At 25.6% G+C, this 18,615-nt stretch overlaps 1 long non-coding RNA gene across 1 annotated transcript; it reads right to left on the bottom strand.

The window, feature by feature from the left end:
• Nucleotides 1–14,526: 14,526 nt before the first annotated feature.
• Nucleotides 14,527–15,246, bottom strand: LOC124933516. The gene is made up of 2 exons (XR_007098989.1): nt 15,057–15,246; nt 14,527–14,944 (listed from the first exon to the last, which is right to left on the bottom strand). It is a non-coding gene; the product is annotated as an uncharacterized LOC124933516 (long non-coding RNA).
• Between the last annotated feature and the right edge of the window lie 3,369 nt (nt 15,247–18,615).

Genomic DNA, 18,615 nt, shown 5'->3' with positions numbered 1-18,615 from the left:
CTGCAAAAATAAGAGAAAATAATCATAAATATCAATATATATATTATTTGTTTGGATTTCATTGTTCATGGGCCTCTCATGTTTTTTTGATTTGGTATTTTTATTTATTCATTCATTTATAAATCAATGGGCCTACAAAATAAAAATAATAAAATTAATATCAATCATATTTATTTATTATATCTTATTTATGCATTTTCAAAATATCTCTAAATAACATAAAAGTAACATTAATAAGTATAAATTATTATTAATCAACTTACCATTTATTACATTGTATTTTATTTTATATTTTAACATCCAATATATTTACAAAATAATATAGATACTAATAGATTAATATTTTCAAACTTAATTACCTAATAAATAATGATAATTATTCATTTAATCTATCATTCACCTTAATTATTTGTTTGTAACACTCGGATTTTAAAATAATTTCTCAATTAATTATTTTAGAATCTAATTGATACGACATTGTTCCTAAAAATAATTTCTAATTCCAGTGCTATTAACCTTTTTAGAATAATCAAATTTGGGGAAAATAATTAGTGTCTACAACTGCGTATTTGTTAAACTGCACGTCTAACTGCGTATAATTTAGACTACACGTCTAACTGACAACACGTCTAACTGCGTATCAGTTAGACTACACGTCTAACTGGCAACACGTCTAATTAGTCTGTTTCAACCTAAGTCTAACTTAGCATATTTTTGATGTACCTGTACAAAAAAAAATTATACGGCTTAATTTCATTCTTAATCAAATTTTTACTAATACATCATTAAAATAACGTTAGTAAAAATAATTTGACCCAACACAGTGGACTTGAAAAGGTATCTACAAATAGCAATGATCTTTATTTCCTGAAGTTCAAGTAGGGAACAAATTTAGAGAAATATATTGAAGTTTGGGAATACTTATATTGGGTTAAACTGGATGAAACTAGAAAGATTGTCTAAAAGAATGAACCTACTTAGCAAACCGAAAGAAACGGTTTAAATTTTGTTTAAACTAAGGAACATCCTAGCTCATATGTACAATGCGAAAGAACTTAGTCATTTTTCTAATCTCATGGGAAAATCAATGTATATGGACCCAATCACGGAAGAAAGCGAACACATCACATATGTTAGGATTGAAATTGAAGTGCATCCTAGAAGTACTCTACCAGTAAATGACAGTGATTGATAGAAGAGGTAAACCCACAGTCATAGATATTTTATATGAATGGAGGAAAACAGATGTGCGTTCTGCAATAATTTTGAACATGTTAGTAATGAATGTGCAAAAAAAATTAAAGAACAATAGAAAATACTGAAAGTTTAGGAATAGAAGGAAAAACTAAAAGTTTAGGAGTAGAATGAGATAGCCCAAGAAAATGAAGTTGAAGAATCATGAACTGGAAGGCATCTAGAGGAAACTAAAGATGGAGAAATAAAGGATAAATTTTTTGAAGATTCAGAGGAAGGGGAGTATGAAAAATCAGAGGAAGGAGAAGATGAAGAATTAGAGGATGAAAATGAGGAATAATTAGAGGAAGAATCAAGGGATGAAAGCAATAGAAAATTAGAAGATGGAAGTGGTAGTAAAATAGTAGAGGAAAGTGAAGAGGAGGCTATGAAAGTAGATTGAAACAACTCAGGCGAAGTTGAGTAGTTGTAAAGTTTATGAAATACTGGAAAAAAAACTCATTTTATCAGATAAGTTTGTCTCAACTAAAATAAATCTAACCCAAGGGAAGGATGTAAGCACATCTCACAAACAAATATCATTACATGCAACAGTTCAATCACCAATAGAAAATCCTAGAGTCAAACATGTGAGGATGCAACGTGAATATAATTAAAGATTGGGTTTTGAGGATTGTAGATTGTGATTCTAAAGTAGTGTAAGAGTAGTAAAAGAAAAAGCTCACAATATAATTAGAATTTTAAAACTGTAGGTATTGTATTCGTTTGTTTGTTTTCAATCAGTTATTTTAGGGTCGTTATTTGTCATCCTTTAATCAAAAAACTATGAATTGTCTAGTTTTGATTTTGACAATTTTTACCACTTTTGAGTTTTAATAAAATCGCGATAAACTATTTTCCCAATATATATATATATATATATAATTATTTTTATATAATATAATAAATATGTTTAATACATAGTTCGATACCTCTCTCACAAATTATGGTTCTTACAAGTTATCCATCTAGTTTTTACCTGGTTGATTATTTTTTTTCTCAAATTTTCATTAGAAACAAGCTTATTATATTTCATTCACACATATGCTAATTTTACTCGAAATCATTAACGTTAAATTTTTTATGGTTGTTTATGGATGAATATTTTTTGTACTTTTTTTTTTGTTTAATCTCGTTGTGTGTTTTGACAAACTTTGGACACTCGTATTTTTGTTATTATATTTAAACAATTATTATTTATATAATATTAAACAAACATATTTTTTTTTAAAAGTAATAAATTATATAAAATAATAACCGGAATGTATAAATATATATATATATATATTAAAATATAAATAATTAAATTTATAAAAATTAATTTAAAAATATAAATCAAATATAAATAATCAAATTTATAAAAATAATAATTTGATTATTTTGATAAAAAAAAAGTTATATATATATTTAATAATGAGTTTTATTTTTTTAAACATAAATGAATAAAAAATTAAAAAATTGAGTTTAAGAGTAACTAGATTTGTTTAAAAATTAATGAACAAGTATTAGTTTGACTTTGTTAAATGTCAAACAATGTCATTTTAGTACACTAACTATATCCAACAATTTTCTTTAAGTATGCATTCTCTATCGTCATAATAATATTATAAATGCATATATCAACTGCCATAGCTGAACTTATTACAACTCATTTTAATCCAAATGATCAACTAAAATATATAAATATTATATCTATATAAACATAAATTTTTTTTAAAAATTTAATATTTTAAGTATTTAAAATGTTTGTCAATTAATATGGCACATTAGAGAATTTGCAATCAAATTAAAAAAAAAAATTAAAAGTTGTAAAATGATTTAAACAAAAGAATAGTAAGTGAGGTTAATGAGTTATAAATATAAAATTATATTATTAATTTTAATTTAAAATTTTGTCAATTTAAAATTTTAGATGCAGGTAAAAGACTAGTTGATTATTATTCAGTCTATTTTTTAAATTATCATATTACCTTCAAATATTTAAAAAAATATCAAGATATATAAAAATTTATTAAAATATTTAAAAATAATCTATTATAATTATTTTAAATTATTTATTTAATAAATTTAAATAAATTGACGAATAATTTAAAGATAATAAATTATATTATAAAAATAATATTGATTCAATTGTAGTTAAAAATGTATATTTTAAATTATTATCAATTTCAATGAGATAAATACTATATTTAAACATAATAATAAAACTTCAATTAATTAAAACCAAAGGTAAATCAAAATTAAACAATTAATTGGATTAATTTTTATGTTAATTAAATTTCAATTAATTAAAGCAAAAACTAAGAAAAATAAAATAAATTAATTTGGGATAAACATGGTATTTATTTTATCTAAAATTAATTTTAAGGACTCAAATAAATAAAATAAATAAATTGAGATGAAGGTTGTATTCATTTAAATTTCAGGTTAATTATTTATAAACACTAAAATATATAACAAAAAAAAATATATTTATATTTTTTTAAATATTTTGTGTATTTTTTACTTTGAAAATAGTCAAAATGAGTGAAGAAAAAATAATTTAAAACAATCTTTAAGGCTGAAAATGGTTGTCATCTAGTACAATTGAAAATAAAAGAATCGGTTGTAGCAGACCATGCGACAATCGGATGAGCACCAAGCTTCATCTAACGGACCATAGAAGACCGCATCGCCCATTACAACAAAAGTTGAGCGCTTCCGCACAACATTAGATCAAATAAGGCGTGCCTCAACGTCGTTAGCCTAGACGTAGATGGAACACCCAACGCCAACGGACGAAGACATAACGTTGTGCCCATATGCGCGTTCACGCTTTAGCATGAAATAACGACTTTTTAAGCATCGACTTGTCTTCTTCCTCGGGACGAACATGATGAACATTGGACGAAACTTTTGATTTTTCAAAAGTGGAATATCTATACTCGATCAAATTCGATGATTCAAATGATCAGTCTAACATTGTGATCATATCTACTACGATCATAGGCGCAATGACCTTTTGTCTCTCATTTGATCCACTTAATCATCAAATCGACTTTGGATTACTATAAATAGCCCTTCTTAGGCTAAACAAAACCAATGATCACAATCTCAAGCTTCCAATCCAAACTTCACAAAATACGCAATTAAAATTTCTCAAGCAATTGAAATTTTCAAAAATTTAGTGTAGGACTCTAAGGTTCGTTTTTTGATAATCTTAAAGTATCATAAAGAGTTCATGAGTGTTCTTCAACTCATAATAAGCTTTAATTCGCATTGTAATTCGAATTAAAGATTCAAATTTAAGTTTTTACATTTTAGTTAGACCAGTCTTCAATACTACTTATTATTTATTTTCTTGATTCGAATTCAATCTTAAAATCATTTCAAAGATTTCTGCTAAATTAAATTTGAACAAATCAAGTTAAATAAAAAAATACCCAAATTTAATTTTAAACAATCTCAAAATCGGGTTTTTATTCTTTAGCTCTAGGTCAAGAGGTATAGTTTGAAAAGCTTCCTAAAATCTTCTAAATAATTTTAGAAGTAGTTTTAGATCCATTCCAATCAGTTTTAAGCATGTTTTCTTATAAACTAAAAATTTCAAAAATCTGGAAAAATTCAATTCTTGAATTGATCAAAAACAGATAACTAGTGTTCATGTTATGGTTATATTTGATCTTAATATGTTTTAAGAAGCTATTGGTAAGCTCCTTGTACCCAGTTGAATCTTAAAACCCAAAATCTTGTTTTATGCCCAAAAACTGCTCAGATCAAATGGAACGTCTTCCTAATCGATCGATACATCGGGACGATGTTAAAAATGATCATTTTGATTAGATGAAGCTTCCATTACCTTCAGATCGGATAATGGAAGCTCCAATTAAAATTCCAAAACCTTTTATCGTTATTATTGACATCCGATCGAGGATTTTGCCTAGGTCTAGCTTTCAACTGAGAAATCAGCCTTCCTCTACACCCGACCGAGAAATCTCGTATCCGACTAAGAAATCTCGACCTCAACCGAAGAATTCCAAGTCCAACCGAGGATCAGTATGTGCGACCAATAATATTTTCTCTATGTTGATTGTGTACTCAAACTCATTGACCCCGGACATAATCTCTCTAAACTCGCTTAACCGATCCAATTCGCGACCCGAACACCTAGATAAGGGATTGTTTGTTTGTGTTTTAATTTATAATTGTTTTTTTACAATTAGAAGCCTTTAATTATTTTTAAAATTTTCAAATATATATATATTTATGTATATATATATATATAACGATTTCAAAATATTTTTGGAATATTATCTTAAAAAATATGTATATAAAGGCATGTTTGAGTTTATTTTTAAATTCTAATGCTTAAACTACAATTTTTTATGTGTAACTCTCAACAATGATCGACATCAATTGCATCTACATGCATTTAAATATTATTTCTTAATTTTAAATGCAAGGAAAACACATACATATCTAAAACTTGGAAAATTATTGGTTAAATAAACCGTGATAAAACCAAAGTTTCAAATAAATAGTCAAATGTTATGAATTATAGACCTTTTTTGATAAAGACAAAAGATATAGCGCGAAAGCCCTTTTTCAGAGTATCACCAAACATTGAACTCAAAAGAATATATAATCAAATATATGTTTATGTACATATACAAATATTTTTATTGATTTTAAATTAAAAAACAATTGGTGACTCTTCATTCAAATGAATAATCATTTTAAATTAATTATTTCTAATTAATTAAAAATAAAGATTGTATTTAATCAAATTGTAGTTTCATTATTTTTAAATCTAAAAGATGATCTAAATTGGATTTATAATTAACTGTTATTATAATTAATTTTAAAAATCAAAAATATATTCTTTGAATAGATTCTTTATTAAAAGTTTTTTAAACACACAAACCGATGTTGAAATTTTCGAACCTCGAACTTTTTTGAGATAAGGGATTAAATAAGTCACTATGTGTTAAAAAAGATTCTAAAAAAAATAAATTATATTATTTTTATTAAAAATAATACAAATTTATTATATTTATTTAATATAACTCAAAATAGAACTACTTAATTAAAAAAGAAGAATTAATTTTTATTTTCGCTTAGGGCACATAATCCTCATAGCCGCTATTGTTTTTATACGTTCTTTTATTTATATAAAAAAATGATATAAATTCAATAGAAATTTTCATTTATGTTATCTTTTAACTTTAAGATTCTTACATTTATAACTCTTCTAAGATTTTTTTTAGTTGAGTTGCAACTTTTTAAGAATTGAAATCTACATTGTAATAAAAAATGAAATATTACAAATCTTCCAAATATATTTTTAACCAAAATGTATTTTTACAAGAAATATAATTTGGAAAATATATATTGTAACATATATCATTGAAAATAGAAAAATGTAAATAAAAAATTCTAAATTATATAAATATATTGTTGCAACTAGTCTTCTAACATAGAAGCCAAAGAATGATGCTGATAATATCACTAAGATATATTGACGTCAATGCTTGCAAATATTTTTGCACCAAAATATATTTCAATTAACTATTGTAACATATATAATATAAATAAGGCTATGATTGTTACAAAATAAATATTGAAGTAATTGTGCTAATTTTGATAATGAAATTTATAATATATATATTACATTAACACTAATAAATAATCTTTTCGCAATTGGTTCTGCAATAATATGATAAGTTATTAATGCAAACTTAATTACAATTATACTTAATAGATTTGAAAATATTGTTCAAAATATTCGAAATATATTATCATTACGTTATACATTAAACCTTATAGATAATCTCTTCAAAATTAATTCTGTAATTATGTTATACATTAAATCTTATAGATAATCTCTTCAAAATAAATTCTGTAATTGTATGATATCATATTATTGCAAACTATATTATAGTAATATTTAATAGTTTTGTAAACATCATTTGAAATATTCATAATAAATTAGCATTACGTTTTGCATTAAACATTTTAGATAATCTATTCGCAATTAGTTCTACAATTGTATGATATCATATTATTGCTAACTACATTACAATAATATTTAATTGTTTTGAAAACATCATTCGATATATTAGTAATCTATTAGCAAATAAGTTTTGCATTAACAATAATATATAATTTGATTTCTAGTCACACTCTTTAAGAATTTTTATTTCTTCAACACTTCAAACACTCTCTTCAAATTTCTAGCTTCTTATCAAATCTTCATAATTGTTTCTACTCGTTTTACACTTAATTGTTACTTTCTTCAATCACTCCTAGAACGTCCACGCCTTAGTTGATTTTAACTAGCAAGGAAATCACATGCTATGACTTAACCTCCTATAGTGAGGACTAATCTAAAAAGATTAAAACAACAATGGAGGTGGACATATCGTCCAAAAACAATGAAACACCAATGGAAATGGAAACGATGAATGTGGATTTTGATGCAGCTAGATCCAAATAGAAAATCTACATGCTTAGATGGAGGCGATGAGTACTAATTCTCTTGTAGTCATCGAAAATCCCACTTCCTTTAATGAAATGCATATTCTCCTAGAGGATATACAAACAATCAATCATACAACTATCTGCATCATCCAAGAGATCCAAGAGAAGACGGCGAAAATATTTCATTTCATTTGTAGAACTTTTGATTCTTTATGCATAATATGAACTACTGTACATTTATATATATGTTACCATGTTTGAGTTTTGATGAATATTTTGTTGTTTCTTATTAATTTGATAGATAAAATATGTGATTTTGATTGAGAATAGCTTGATTTATTATGTGGTGGGTGACTTGACAGTGAAAATAATTGAAATGAGCATGGATAAACTAGAATGCTCAAATGGAAGCAAGAAAAGTAAGAAAAATGACTGATATTTAAATTCTTTTGACTAATGTTTTTGAAGTTTTAGAATATTTATGTCTTGTTAATATAGTTGTTATTTTTAAACATTTTATGGTTATATTTTAATATATTGATGTCTTATGTTTTTGGCTTACAACATTTTGTTGTAATATTTATTCATAGTTTTGGTTTTATAAAATTTAATTATATCTTTAGTTTTATAACAATTGTAATTTCTTAGCTATTTTATCTTTGGAAATTATTACCAATAATGTTGTTGATGTCTTGTTTAGTAAATAATTTTCAACTTTCAACTACAATATATCACTAAATTGCTGTAATATTTGCAATATCAATAATATGTATTGTTGAGAAACCTATGACGGATCGAATGGTATATTTGGTAAATATTTTTCAACTATTGCATAGAAATTCTTTGTATTATAGTGCAATAATTTTTACATTAATCCATGTTAATCGCTAAATTACTTTCATTTTTGTAATATCGATATTATGTATTGTTGTGAAACCCATTATAAATCGAATGTTGTCGTTAAGTGTAATGATATATCAATAATGAATTTTGATATATATATATATATATATATAATCTTTATGAATAAAATTTAGAGATTTTAAATAAGAGTAATGATATATACAACCCCCTTACACAACACCTTCATACAACACTTACCTCATTTGGAAAGAAAGAGAAAATATATCTTAAATAAATCATCAAATATACATGTCAAACTAACTTAGAAATTATATTTGTATAAAAACTCTTTAGGAACAAAAAATCCAAAAACAATTTATTATAAAAATGTATTTTCTTTTGCAAAGATAAAATTATATAACTTAAACTTGAAAGTGATACATTAAAAATACTTTTTTATTTTTACCAAATCTTAAACCTCTTCCAATACAAATTTTTTTATCGTTTGGGATGGCATAAAATGATGCTAATTAAACGAAATTGCGTCTTAATTGGATAAAACATAGGCCTTCTCATTATATCCCGTCTAAGTTAGAACAAACTAAATTTCATTTCAATAACATTTCTTGCAGCAGCATGTTTAATGTTGAAAAATTCTTCGCAGTTAGAAGGTGTTCGTGCAACATCCTAAGATCTTAAATGGTACTTGTGTCCTTTAAAAATCCTTCTTCATTTGTGTATCCAACTTCTACTAAGTAATAGTAACATGTAGTAATGTAATTATTTATTAACATTTTTACTAAGTAACAATAACATATGTTAATGTCTAATTTTTTATATGAATAAATAGTTATATATTCCTTATCTCGAGGAACTTTTAAACCATTGTTTCTACTAATTTTATCTCATAAAATTTACTATCAACAACAAAAACTTTCCCAGCCATGTAATATATAAATGAACATCATATCATGAGAGCAAACCCCTAGTATGTCTGTTGTAATTTGTCATTTTCGATTTATATATGTTTCTTTTATATCTTCTCCCGTAGAATATATGTTCCATCTATAGCTCCTAAATAATTTTATTCATATATAAAAAAATAAAATAAAAAACATGTATTTTATTAGTATATAGAAACAATAAATTTATTATTTACCTCAAACCATTTCCATCTTTCATTTGTATGAGAATTTTGGAGAGTCTTTGACTTTTTTAGTAGGTCAACTTAAAGATTTATAACGATTTTTAACACTTCATGCACATATTTACTAATTGTCCATCTGGAACGATGAAACACAAATGAAGAATTTTTTATCTTAATATGATGAGCTATAATATATAGTAATATATCTATCTTTTCTTAAAAGATACACTTTTGGAGTGAGATAACCTTAACACCTCCATCAAATTGCATAAACGAAGGAAAGCCCTTCTATCCTTTATCATTGGGTTTTGTCATCCTATTTATAGTGTATGTTTTGAGTTGTGCGGTATTGATAGATTGATAAATAGATTAGAAAGTTGATAAACATCTCTCATAAGCAAGTAGCATGACCATTCTTTGCAAAAAAAAAATAGAGTTCATTTTATATCATTTCAAAAACATACAAATTTCATTATGATCGTCATAATTATCCACTTCGCCACTATAATATTCATCATCAGTAGCATCCATCTATTTATAGTGATAATTAAAATCTAATATTATTAGTAAGAAGATGTATTAATCTAAGCATACATCAGTCACATCTCAAACAAAACTCAAGACTAATAAAGCAATATGAGTTATTGGGTGGTGGTCTCGCTTATGGGGTCAAATCAATATGCTCTAAAAAATTAAATATCATTCTTATCAATTTCATAAATATCATAGAAAATCTCATTAATCGAATAACTTTTTCGAGAAAGATGATACTTCTAAGTCATACAAGTAAAGATGTCTATTCATTGATAAAAAAAAATGAAAACACATGAATGGGTATTGGGTTGATGATAAAATAGAATCCTGAATCGCGAATAGTGATTTGATTGGTGATGAAGAAAGAGAATTATTGGTTCAGATCGGGAATAAGTCTAATTATATTTCTATCTTTGTGCATTCCGTTTGAAGAATGGAAGGATCCCGAATAATCAATCTTTCTTTTAGTTGTTGAATCTCTCTTTAATTGATCAATGGGAGAATGTTTGAAAAATGATCTTAGAGTGTCTAGGGCAAGGCCAAGAGGGTCTCTTAACGCCTTCTTTTTCTTTTCATCAGAAAGACTTTTCATGGTAAGGAAGAAGGGGAACAAGCACACTTGAAGAATTAATAATAAAGTAATTTAACAAATTTTGGTTAAGACAAACTCAAGACTAATAAAACAATATGACTCAAAAGTGAAAGTTTATATTTGGTTCTTATCAATATGTTATGTTAGATGATATCATTATTAGTTTTTCATATTTACTTACTGTAAATTTTTTTTATTTTTAATATGTTATTTTAGAAAAATGTTATCTCAATCAATGTTATTATTGTTTAAAGATTATATTGTACATGATGGATTAATCAAATTCATAGCTAGAACATATTGATTAAAATCATCTCTTCTAATTAATGTAATTTTAATTTACTTCAATTAGTTTTGTTTATCTCTTCTAATTTATCTTCATTTTTCATAGAGTAGCAGATGATTAAAATCAATAATTATTATTATTATTATTATTATCATTATTATATATATATTCATTCAGAATAAGGAATCTTATTACTATGTAACCGATTCAACTATCAGTTAAGAAAAAGAGCAAAATCATTCAAATAAGTATTCAAGGAAACAATAGTATTTATAAATGAACCTGTAACGAGTATTGGTTTGATTCTCTCTTAAAGGTTAGAGGAAGATCGGAGAACAATTATAAGACTAAAATAATATATTTCTAGGAAGATGAGGAAGAACCCATTGTTTGAAGACGAGACTAAGAATACAAGATTTGAACAGCAAAGATCTTCCATCCGAACCTGAGCATCTATTCTCCTCTTATAGTATGAACCACGCCTTCGCTATCGCAAGAATATAGCGAGAGAAGAGCTATCGCTCAGCTGCTTCGCGTATTACGAAAGCCGTATTGCCCGAAGGGCAGCGGCAGTAGTGTGGTTCCAGGTGCCGTCGCGTCAATTAGAAATTGGTACCCGTCACAACTTGCATGATTAGGACAGTGTAAAGGCGAAGCATCCTGCTACGTGGAATCACAATAAAAAAAAAGCCGAGAGGGGCACACGCACGTGAAACATATAATAAATGCCTTAGTCATAAATAAAAACAAATAAAAACGTGCAGAAAGACACAAATGAGAGAGTCACTCCAGGTCGTCAAGTAGCTACGCTTAACCCGGTTATCCAGCAGCCATATTCATGATCCGAGAAAGAAGAATGGCCGGTCCCGCATTTCCGGTTGGAGTGAAGAACCTATGTAACGGTGGCCGGGAGTGCCTATCCGTCGAAGATCGAGCTCTGAGGTTATCATCTTATACGAATTTTCTCCGAATCTCCCCAAATATATGCTTTTAGAAATGTGTTTCTTGAATCTTTTCCGAATTTCCCCAGATCTTTGCTTGTAGAAATAAGTTTCTTGAATTTTCTCTGATTCTCTCTAAATATATGCTGGAAGAAATGAGTTTCCTTTCTTCTCTGAATCTCCTCAAATTTATGTTCGTAGTAATGAGTTTCCTTAATCTTATCTGAATATCCCCAAATCCATGTTTATATAAACGAGTTTAGATGAAAAATAGTTCAAGAAAATGAAAACCATGAAAAAAAAGATTTTAGATGAAAAGAGATGAAAAGAAAAAATAAGGAATTACTATATAGACGAAAAAAAATATTAGGGAAGAAAAAACTTTATAAAAATAAAAGGGTACATATAAAAGTATTATTTTTATACTAGTTTGTAACGGTTTCTAAGTACAAATTTGTACCTAAAAAATATATAAATTTTAAATAATATTTATATAAAATATTTCAACCAAGCATTTAACCAAATTTAATATAGTTATTAGTTAAATATTAACTAACAAACATAGCCAAAAGACCACTAAATCACAATCATTCTTTGAGTCTATATACCTAACAAAAAACATGAAATTGCAAAAGCAGGACATCTAGCTCGTGAAATGGATGGATTTTTATATAAATTGTGATAATAATCTCATTGCTTAAACTAACAATTTGTATATATGTAATACATTAATATTTAAAATAATTCTAACTAATTTATGTTAAAATGAGATTCAAATTTATAGCATTTGAATAATTACATTGAGTTTTGAAATATGTACATTTATCAATCTATGTATAGGAAACAAAAAAGCTTATTTATACAAATATTAGCTGAACTAGACGTATAAACAAATAAAAATCCATTTAAACAAAATTGACTAATTTAGCCTATATTATTAAACAATGTTAATTTTTTAAAAAATTTATTTATTAATTATATATTCATTTTTTTTTCTTTTTTTATAAATTCATTAATCAATTTCTTCCTCTTATTTATTTATTTATTTATTTATCTCTTTCTATCTCTTTTTTATTCATAATATTTTTATGAAAAATTTTCGCTTTTTATTTATAATATTTTGTGAAAATTTTCTCATTTTATTCCTAATATATTTGTGAGATTTTTCTTTATTCTATTTTCTTTAATATAAAAAAATAAAATTAATAGTCTTTTTTATTTAAATTTTTATTCGTGTTTATAATAATAATAAACAAAAACATTGAGTTATTATTTTTTTATAATCTTGATTATTACTATTATGTTTATGTTTGATAAATTAATATACATTATTATTCAAATTAAGTGATATTTTGTTGTTAGAGAGGATGAGTCATTATAATTTGACTAATTTTAAAGTATTATCTTCTTAAAAAAAAATTTTAAAATATTCAATTTTGATATGGTAATTTAGAAAAATAATAAGAAAAATATAAAATTAAAATAATCAAATATTAAATACTAAAACTATGTAGAAAAATATATAAATAAATTAATTAATTAATAAAGAAAAAAGTAGAATGAAAAATTAATTATTTAATAAAAAAAAGGAAAGAGAATAAAAAATATTTAATTAATAAATATATATATTTGTAAATAAATAATAAAATTAATTAATTAATAAAGAAAAAAGTAAAATGAGAAATTGATTAATTATTTAATAAAAATAAGGAGAGATAAAGATAATAATATTAAATTAATAAATATATAAATTTATAAAAGATTAATTTTGTTAAATGAGTCATCTTTATAATAAATTTGTTTTAAATATTAAATAAAATCTCTGTTATTTTTAGACCACTTAGACAGAGCTAATGAGTTCAACGATTCTAACATAAATCTGACATATTTAATATTTCCGGTAAAAAATCTCTTTATTTATGTTTGATCTAAATCTGACCCGTTTGACCTGATTTACCTAACCCAACTCGAACTAAACTCGATGTAATTAATTCATATCTCACTATTTCAAATTAAAATGTCATCAATACAAAATAAAAATAAAGTTAAATCACAAATTCACTTATACAAAATTTTACAAAAGAAAATGAGTGAGTGGGTAAGAAAAAATAACACAAAACTCAACAAAAAAAAACTTGTAAACGGGTTATCGGGTCTATTTGGGTCATGTCAGGTCGACCCGATTTTGACATGTTTATTAATTAGATTAAATAGGTCAACCTGATTTTGACCCGAACAAAAAGATACATGACTCTAACCTGATTTTTTCGTGTTCGGCCCGGATCGTATATTCGTGTCGTGTCCAAAATTGTTGGCCCTGTTTGTAGATAGTCTTATTGAATTTAATTCATATTTTGATATAATTATTGTTATAAATAATTTTGATTTACATTTTTTTATTTTTTTTAAATGTTGTTTACTTAATATTAAATTTGACTTAATCTTATTAAGAATGTTATCATTATTGTAGATAAATTTAACTGAAAACTTATTGCCTGAATAAAAGTACTGTATCATTCAGTAAAAGTAATGTATCATTCAGTAAAAGTAAAGGAAACAAACTACAAATCAAGGTTTCATTAATGTTCAAAATCACAACCAAACCAAACACATAATTAGTTGGAAATAAAAAATAACACCAATGAAAACCCTAATTTTATACCCTATAATTTACACATCTTTTTATTCCTCTCTCACCCACAAAGAGGTGTTCTTTTGGGTCGGTATCTGCCTCTGTCTCCACTGCGTATTTCTTGAGGCATTTTGGACACTTCCAATTCTTCTCTAGGCCGTGTTTTCTGGCGTAGTGTTTCTTTATTGCTGTGATATCGCCCAAAGCTTGTTTCGGGTCGTGATGTTTGCAACTGCGCTCAGGACAAATGTACACTTTTCCCTCACGTCCTCTCCCCCTATTCAACGTCTCCTAGAGCTCCGGCAACTGAATCTTAAAAAAAAACACAAATCAAGAAACAAATTATAAAACATTTGAATCGTAAACAACACTTAATTAGGAATTCTCACCATGCATTCCAGGACGGTTTCTTATCCTCCTTAATTAGCACTAGAAGAAGAGGTTTTTCAAGTTCTATATACGCCATCGTAGACATAAACTTCTTTAGCAGAATACGGCTAGAGATTGGAACTGGGTCATTGAAAACTACGGCAACTATGTTTATAGAGAAGAATACGGCTAGAGATTGGAACTGGGTCATTGAAAATCATGGGAGATCTGAGACTACAGAAGGATTAGGAGAAAAAGGCAACTAGAGATAGAACTGGTTCATTCAAAGTTTTGAGAGATCTAAAACTACGATAGGATTAGGAGAAGAAGATCAGAGACTACGATAGGACTAGGAGAGGAAGACGGCATGATTAGAAGAAGAAGACGAGTTGACTTGAGATCGGAGCTGGTTCATTGATTTAAGATGGGAAACTATTATAAGAAGGCGAAGGCGGCGGCGGCCAGACGAAAAAGAAAGATAATTAGGGTAGAATGAATGTGAAGCTAACCTTTGGGCCTGAGCCTGTGGCCTTTTTATATATAAATCATAAGTATAAAATATATAATTTTATCCTAAAGTTTTAAAATTTTACAATTGTATCTCTGACTTTTTTAATTAGTCAATATTAAACACAATCTTATAATAACCAAAAAAAATTAATTAATCAATATTAAACTTAATCATATAATAAAAATATATATGTATAAATATAATCTTTATAATTGATGTAGAATTTTGTCAAAATAATTTAATTGTAAAATAATAAGTACTATTAATATATACAAAATAAATTGCCTAAATTATATTGTTAAATTTGTGTTTGTATTCCAATAAATAAATAAAATAATTTAATGTTCAAAAAATGAAGATTATAAGTATCACACAAACATAAATTTCTTCAAATTTTGTTTGAATAATAGTGGTATATAAAACAAAAAAAAAAATTAACAATAAATTACAGAAAAACTATAAATACAATCAAAATTTTGACAATCGCGTAATGAACCTTAGAATTCGATAAATACAAAATGAAAAAATACGAGAATGTCAGTAAACATTAAGTTACATATATTTATAAATCTTTTTTTTTCTTTTTTTTTTCTTATAGGCCATATTTTGTGTGGCAATCTCTAGATTAAAATTTTTTTGGATTTAATTCATATAAATGTGTGTTTTAAAAGGTACTAACACCAATATGGGGACCATATTTTAATTAATAATAACACAAAGTATTATTGTATATATTATAATAAACAGAAGAATGATCTATTGATAGAGAAATATGTTATCTACAAAAAGATAAAATTGCACAACTTAACATAACAAGAAAATATTTTATTTATATGCTTAGTTGGTGCTCAATTTGATTTTTTGAGGGTTTAAAATTAAGAAACGCGTTTTCTTTAATATTATTTTCTTAAAAATCTGAAGAATAAATATCTTCAAAATAGATTTATGAAATAAATTAATAAAGAAAATTTGGCTTGTAAAATTTTGTAGGTCTAATTATAACAATGTTTACATAAAAAAAATCAATAAATGTGACAATTGTGTATATCATAACTACAATGAAAATAGTTATTTCATTATATGTCTTTATACAATATTTTTTATCGTTGGAAATTATAATAAAAATAATTAAATTCACTAAAGATGTAAATTGTACTAAACGAGGTTTCATGAAAGACTTTGCGTCCACAAGAATATGTTCAAACTTGAATGTGCAACTATATAAATGAAAATCTTCTAACGAAAATATGATTGATAGATTAAATAATATACTCTATATTCATAAATTTTTGACATATGTCAAAAAATATATATTTTTTTAATATGTAATCGTTTACACGAAGACATAATAGTACAAATATATTTTGTTACTAGTTAGCTAAGTAAACAATATTTTTCACAAAAGAATGTTTAAATGATAAGTATATATGGATGACTATGCTTATTAAAAGATATTTCAAGATTGTCTAAAAGAAAGTTTTTAATTATTGTGAAAATAATTTGAAATTGTACAAGTTTATAGTCAATGACAAGTCTTGACATACATGTCTTAGACATAATGTCATTAAACAATATACTCTAATATAGTATATTTGACTATGTTAATTAAAGATAAAATTGGGGATCCACTAACCAAATTGTTAAATAGAGAGTTAGTTTAAGAGTTTTTAAGATATGAGCCTACTATAAGCTGGTATGAAGAAAAACACAACTTATGTAGACTATAGATCCGAAAAACTAGGTTTAATGGATAACCTAATTGTACTGACTTGAAAGTTTATTGCTGATGATTAACGAAACAATATATATTTTTGATGAGGATAAGTATATTGCTTTTAATGATTCTTTGTGAGCAAAGAGACCAGCTATATCACGGAAAAGTGGGGCCGCATCGAAATAATTGTACGGCTCAATTCTAAACTCTTTCACAGAACCAAGCTCGTTTTCCATGGAAAAAAACATACACAACCATGAGAGCTTAACATGTATCAAGAAGAATTCCAAATGAAAGTGTGTAATCGTTTACACAAATGATAAAATAGTTCAAGGAAATCGAGTCTACTAATTGGCTAGTAAAGTTATATATAATTTCGTAAGGAATGTTCAAAGGATTATACTTACCTATCCTATGTAGGATTCAACTATTGAACCTTTCATCGGGTCAATCTTTCAATTTCCATTAATGTGGGGGATTGTTGGAATTTTAAACTAATTCCATTAATTAAATGTAAATGAGAATTTGGATAAATAAATTAAATGTAATTTAATACAAATAAATATAAATTCATTCCAAATTCAAATGTGAATTTTGGTGAAATTTAATGCCAATGGATAAGATTCAATGTCAAGAGTCTAGGAATGGAATCCATTGGATGAATTATCAACCGTTTCGTTTGATTGATAAATGAATTTATTGTGAAGGTTTAATTTCCAGTTATATATATATATATATATATATATATATATCATGTTCGACTCTTCATATATCTCATATCTCTTCTTCACTTATTCATTATCTCTCTAGAGTTTGAAAGATTTTTTCTTTGTTTTCTTGAGTGTTTTTGAGTTTTACACTCAATCAAGTGTTCTTTGAATTCTTGACTTGTCGTATTTCCATTGAACTTAAAACCCGGTGATTGATTCAGCTACTTTGACAAGTTCGCTGCATAGTAATTTCAGTGCTGAATCACTACTAGATTCGTTGTACCCTGAGAGAGAATCATATGCGATAAAACACAAGAGAGATAATGAAACTATTTTAAGGGAAATATGATAAGAACATGCTTCAAATCAACATTGTATTATAGTGATTTCATTTTTTATAACATTATATTTAATTAATTTATTTGTAACATCATTTATATTTATATATATATATATATATATATATATATATATATATATATTATTTCAAAATAATAGTTCATTTATTTTTACGACAGGGTTATAAAAAGAAGAACGCGGCCAGAGGAAAAAAAAGATTATTATTATTACTATAAAATGTTGAAACGTGTTAAATATGAATCATTATCCAATAAAATACAATACTAACTCAAATTAAAAAAAAT

The sequence above is a fragment of the Impatiens glandulifera genome, chromosome 4, assembly GCF_907164915.1.
Source record: "Impatiens glandulifera chromosome 4, dImpGla2.1, whole genome shotgun sequence".
In the NCBI taxonomy this organism is placed as follows: Eukaryota; Viridiplantae; Streptophyta; class Magnoliopsida; order Ericales; family Balsaminaceae; genus Impatiens; species Impatiens glandulifera.
The sequence above is the reverse complement of the archived record's forward strand: the minus strand, read 5'-3'. Positions and strand labels throughout refer to the sequence as shown.